Raw genomic sequence first — 5,910 nt, 5'->3', positions numbered from 1 at the left:
ATTCCAAATTCCACAATACAAGTAATTTCAATGCCATGCTATTATCTATACTTGTACTATGAAAACTTTGCTCTACTATTATCATATCATACTATCATTAATACGTATTATTATTTTTTAATTATCTGTGTTATTGTTAGAACGAGATTTTAGTCATTGTACTTTGCAAATACATCGTAACGCGGCCTTAATGCATGATGTTTTGATTTTTATCAATAAACCATCTATCCATCTATGCTACAAAAACTTAATATATATGTTGTTTAAAAATAGACGAAAGCATGTTTAATATCAGGTAAATTTTCACTGAATGAAACATTAGATCTTGTAGAATCTACATTATTTCTTGGTATATGTATAAAAAATATAGTACATTACATTGAAAAAAAAAACGGTTGACATTGTAGGCGATGTGCTAAGCCAAAAAAAAATACTTTTGCGGAGTTTAATATGTAACAAAGAGAATCGTAATTATGTTATGCAACTCGTGCTTTTCTACCACATATACATGTAACAAATGGTATAAAAGTCTTGGGTGGGACGTGCAAAATAATCTTGAACCCTACTTTTGTTAAATATCTTAATGAATTTTCCCCTCCATCCCTCTGCGCCTCTGAATAACTTACTAGATAGATGCCGCATAATAAATGCTGTGTATTATTATCATTATTACTTCAAAGAAAAAAAATAGCTAGAATAATGACGTTCAACCTATCACTCTACTCCTTTATCTTATATTCTAAATATTCAAACAATATCAATATTTGATTGGAGTGCACGATCTAATCAATAAACAGTTGCCGCATTATTTTATTGATTATGTTTTTTAGATAATACGGGGCTGTGGAGTTTTACCACAGCATCGTGAGCAACACCATAATTCATTAATTATAAAGTCTAAAAAAAAAACCAGTAGGCATATTAGATAGAATGTAATTATGACCATTGGTATCTGCTATTCGAGCTAAATCCGGTCTTTAATTTGTGTTCTTCGATCGCTTTTTCTCCAGACATCGCGGTTTTCATAGTTCATATACTTCACTGGTTGCTGATTGGTGACCCTTTCTACGCCATCGTTATATAACCTATCATTAGTTTGCACATTTACAGATACCCTGCTGATCCTATCCATTGGCACATAGCCTTCAAAATCTACAGCTATCGGCTCCGGACGATGTTCAGCATTGTCAGATTCTTCTGTTTTGCCTTGGAGGCTGAGAGACGTCATAGGCTCTCCAGCAGGGTCGGGCATGGTAGGCTGGTGAGACTCGGCATGGGTATTCGGGCTTGGGATGACGGCAGCGGCAGATTGAACATTCTGATTTTCAGTGTTAAACATTAGGCTTTGATAAAACGCCTCTGGCCTTGAAGAAGTCGTAGCGTTCGTATTATCTACGCGGACGATGCTCCGGAGACGATGATCGCTTCTTGCATTACCACGTCTTTCGAAACACCGCACAGTACTTAAACAGCATATAAAAAATGCAAGATTTAGTTATGATTTAAGTAACTCGTTTAAGGGTAACGATAAAAAAGACACGACATATGCTCCTGCGGCATTTGCTCCCGTCTTAAAATCCCAGAGATTACCGTGTTGAATCAGGTGGGTGTTTCATAAAGCTGTTTGTAAGTTAAGAGCGACTTTAAGAACGACTGGTGATCCCTTCTTGCGGTGAGATGTATATTGAATTGGCGATGGTTTAGCGCGTAAGAAAGGATCGCCAGTCGTTCTTAAAGTCGCTCTTAACTTACGAACAGCTTTATGAAACACCCACCAGGATTGTTTTGGATTTGTTTGTCTTAGATAATGCAAAGATTAGGGTTTATTTAGTTTTGGAAGTAAGGTAAGGCACCTGGTTTAACCTGCATGTTTTCCATCGGAGCAATTGTCACCGGAGAAAATGTTATGGAACTGTCAAAAGATTAGCCATCAGTACTCTTCAAATATTTTAGCAAATGGCTTTTTCATAATATTTTAGTTAATAAAACAAGTTTTATTTTATTTTATCAGTAAATGTGTTATAATTCTTTTGATCGGATGAAACCATTCCTGCCTTCTGTCATGTCAAAGTCCGCTCGGGGGAAGGCCTGAGAAAAGTAATCTTTTTTGGCCCGAATTCACGAAAAACCTAGCTCCTGGTTTTTGGTGGTTTAAACCCCCTCCTGGTTTAAACCCCGAGCTGGGCTTTTCACTTACGTTTCACGAAAGAGGTTTAAACCCCGAGGGGGTTTAAATGCGTCATAAAACGTCATGAAACGTCATATTTTTTAGTCTGCTCTTAGATGTGGTTTAAACCATAGTACCATGGTTTAATTTTACGAGCATGCGCACTTGAGGAGTTTGTGAAAAATCCGTGAAGCGAAGAAAATTTTTCTTGCGGTCCTGGACCAGACAAGTGGTCTTCTTGATTAGAAATTCGTAAGTATTCTTCTTTGAATTCGTAAAAAATTCCCGCTTTCCTTCTCTGGAATATATTGATACGTTTTAAGCAGTTATATGAAATTGGTAGTGTTGTTTTTCATGATTGCGAACGAGGTTTTGGTATTGACAAGTCCAGACGATGCACTTTATCGTCGCGTGTGTATTGCCACAGTCCCATCCGTGCATTTAATTGTTGGGATATTTTGTCGCTGTGTTGTTGAACGAATTGAAGGTGCTCAGCCGCGGGCCGGCCGGTCTTACTTGTTTTATGAGCTTCACGAGAATATTTATATTATTATGCCATCTATATCTTAATTTGTCAGTGTCAAGATGAAAATGAAATATCTAAATCTACATAATTTTTGTACTATTTGTTGCATTTTAAGAGGAGAAACTCAGAGTCAGAAAGAATTTTTTTCAATTTGATTTTGAATTTGCCTTGACTAAACTTCGTAGGCCTACTAAAATGCCTAAATTGCATTTCAAATTCAAAATATACATTTGTAGATCGAGACCTACCTGTTTGCTTTCAGCACAGGCCAATTTTTGAGGCTGTAGGAATATTAAAGAGTTGATTACTCAAAATTTGGTCTAAAGTCTTTTCACTTGCAAATAAAGAAAATAGAGCCCCCCCCACAAAAAAAAATAAAGATTTAAGTTAAGTCGTTAGGCCTAGGCCTAATTTTGAAAGGCATATTCCAGTTTCAAACAAATTATTACAATATATTTTTTATTTATTTATCATTCACATTGTTTACTGTGAGATTCGCATTTAAAAAGTGATAAACCAATGAATATTTTTTGTTTAATGAAATTTTTTTTTTTTTTAATTTGACCACTGTTTCACAGAATTACATCGGCATCAGAGGTACCATACAGTGTAGGTCTCTATGGATTATCTCCATCTTCTTCACAGCTTTAAATTACTAAGAGGTATGATTATTAATTTGATTTACATTGTTTTGATTTGTTTAAAAGTATTATGGAAATGATTTAAGATATCCAACATGAAATATTTAGAATGAAGAAATGAAATTGCTTGAATGTAGTTTTTGTTAATCTCAGGAAGTAAATTAAGATTGCAGTAATTATGTTGGCAGATCAAATCTACATGCACAGTTTGAAATGATTATAAAAATCACAAAATAAAAGAATTAAAAATAATATTCAACTCTTCTGCATACAGCTACCTTTCCCAAGACATTGTGGGCTACATGATGCTAAAAATCCATCGAAATCGTACAAGGATGGGCCATCTCGACTGTCAAAATAAACCGTCACCAATATGCTGGAAGCCGAAATGAAGAGGGACACACAGCTCAGAGGTAGATCAACTTCCTGTTTATTTGCAGGTGTTGACAACTCTCCATTTTTATGCAGTGGGTAAGTAATTTAATTTTTCATAAACGATTATTGAATGTTTCTTGGCACTGTTAAATCTAGTGACTGAGATTGTTTCTATAATTTTAGGACTCCAGATAAAGCTGATGACATGACAATATCTAGAAATCAGAGAAGGAGCACATAAATAAGAGTATCATTTCAGCAACAGTCAAGTCCCTATGAATTGCATAATTTTAAAATTCAAAAACTACCACAGCAGTAGTGAGGCTTTGCTTTTACAACTGTTATGTCAGGTTAGAGTTATAATTTTTGCCATTAACTCGTTGTAGAGCTTCATGAGGTTCACCAAACTTGTACACAAAATTTTGAAATTTCGAATATAAAATTATGCAAAATTTATTCATGCTAATTTATGCAAAATTCATAATCACAAAAAATGCTTCTGTATTTGTAGACCAATTTTGATTTTTTTTTCATCCGTCTGGTAGAGCTACATGTACATGAGGGTCCCCAAATTTCCACACAGACTTTTTGAAATTTTGACTAGAAAATTATTTATGTTAATTTATGCAAAATTAATTCATATATCACAAAAAATGCTTCTTTGTCACTTCTCTATTAATTTCAATTCTGTTTCCTCAATTTATGTCACAAATATAATTCACTAGTGACGACTTGGCTGAAATTAAAAATTGATGGTACATTGTTCGGGTACTGTACAACCCAATTATTTTTCTTTTACCTTTAATCAAAAGATGTGTTAAACTTCAAGGTAAAAAATCATTAAAGCATTGGGCAAAAAAATTATTCAATAGTTGTTTTTGAAAGTCAGCACTGCTGCTATATTGAATCGCATAATGATGGCGAGACTGCCAAAGGCGTTCCACTTGTTAAAATATATTGGAGAAAATTGTATGATATTTGTACAAGATGAATATTCATTGTTTAACATCTGTATGTGCTTCAATGAAATGTTTTAAATTACCTCAAAACAATCACCTCACCCATCAACCATATGGTTTGTTTTTATTTTACAGGATCATTTTAAAAGATGCATGGTGATGAGGCAGCAATATCGCAGTCATCAATGTGTCAGAAGCTAAAGCAAGAAGGAAGAGGCAATACATGAAGATTCCTACAAGAGAAGAAGTTGAAGCAACTCGGAGACAGTTCTATCTAACTGTTAGATTTCCAGGAGTGAAAGGTGCAATTGATGGGACACATGTCTACATCAAGAGCCGGGGGGGGGGGGATTGGGCCATATGCTTCTTATATACCCCTTCCAACTTCATGTGGAGAGGAATGCCTATAACAATGGCAAAAGCATTAAGAACATAGAAACACAGAGTTCATTAAAATTTATGAAGAATACTTTACTTCTTTATTTGTTAATAAATTGATTATTTTAACCCTGTGATTCCTGCAGCTTAGCTTCAGCAACCTCTCTTTCTTTATTCAAAACGTCCATTCGTAGTTTGTGCTCATTCAAGCTCATATCGTGTCTGTCAATCTCATTTCATGCTCTTTCAATCTCATATCATGTTCTTTCACTCTCATCTTGTACTCTTTATAAAGTCGAGACCATGTTTCTTCCATTGAACTTCAATTCTAATGGCATGCACTTCTACCAGCTCAAACTCTTCTGACAGATGATTCTTTTTTCCTTGAGATGGGTAATTCAAATTCCATTTTGCAGAACAAAGGTTTGTGGTATTGCTGCAGGGTTAAAATTCAATATTGAAATGCATTAAGTACATAACATATAGTAACAGTACAGTTGTAAAACACATACTATAAATCATGTTAACGTACTGGTAACTCTCTACTTGATAGGTTCAGCTTCTGACACCAATGTACATTGTGTTTTCTGATTGTTCTCGGAACCATAAATTGAATTTTTGAAAACATTAAAGACTTAATTATAAAAATTTCTTTAAAAACAGACAACAATGCAATGCATTCTTTTCAGAAGTATACAATATTCAGTGCACAGTTCATTGAATTGCTTGAATCTGGTAACATACATATATTGAAGCCCTTTTCATACTTCAAATGATTCACCCTCCCAGTTCAGTTTTATAAATCCCTCTTCACCTCTAAATACCTTACTACATATCTGTAGTATATTCAGATTATTTTGTGTG

The 5,910-nt window shown here is 34.4% G+C and overlaps 1 long non-coding RNA gene across 1 annotated transcript; it reads left to right on the top strand.

Annotated features, from left to right (window-relative positions):
• Positions 1-2,339: 2,339 nt before the first annotated feature.
• LOC121431349 lies at positions 2,340-3,688 on the top strand. The gene is made up of 3 exons (XR_005972114.1): positions 2,340-2,419; positions 3,272-3,355; positions 3,609-3,688. It is a non-coding gene; the product is annotated as an uncharacterized LOC121431349 (long non-coding RNA).
• The last annotated feature ends 2,222 nt before the right edge of the window (positions 3,689-5,910 follow it).

The sequence above is a fragment of the Lytechinus variegatus genome, chromosome 17, assembly GCF_018143015.1.
Source record: "Lytechinus variegatus isolate NC3 chromosome 17, Lvar_3.0, whole genome shotgun sequence".
Lineage (NCBI taxonomy): Eukaryota > Metazoa > Echinodermata > Echinoidea > Temnopleuroida > Toxopneustidae > Lytechinus > Lytechinus variegatus.
The sequence above is the reverse complement of the archived record's forward strand: the minus strand, read 5'-3'. Positions and strand labels throughout refer to the sequence as shown.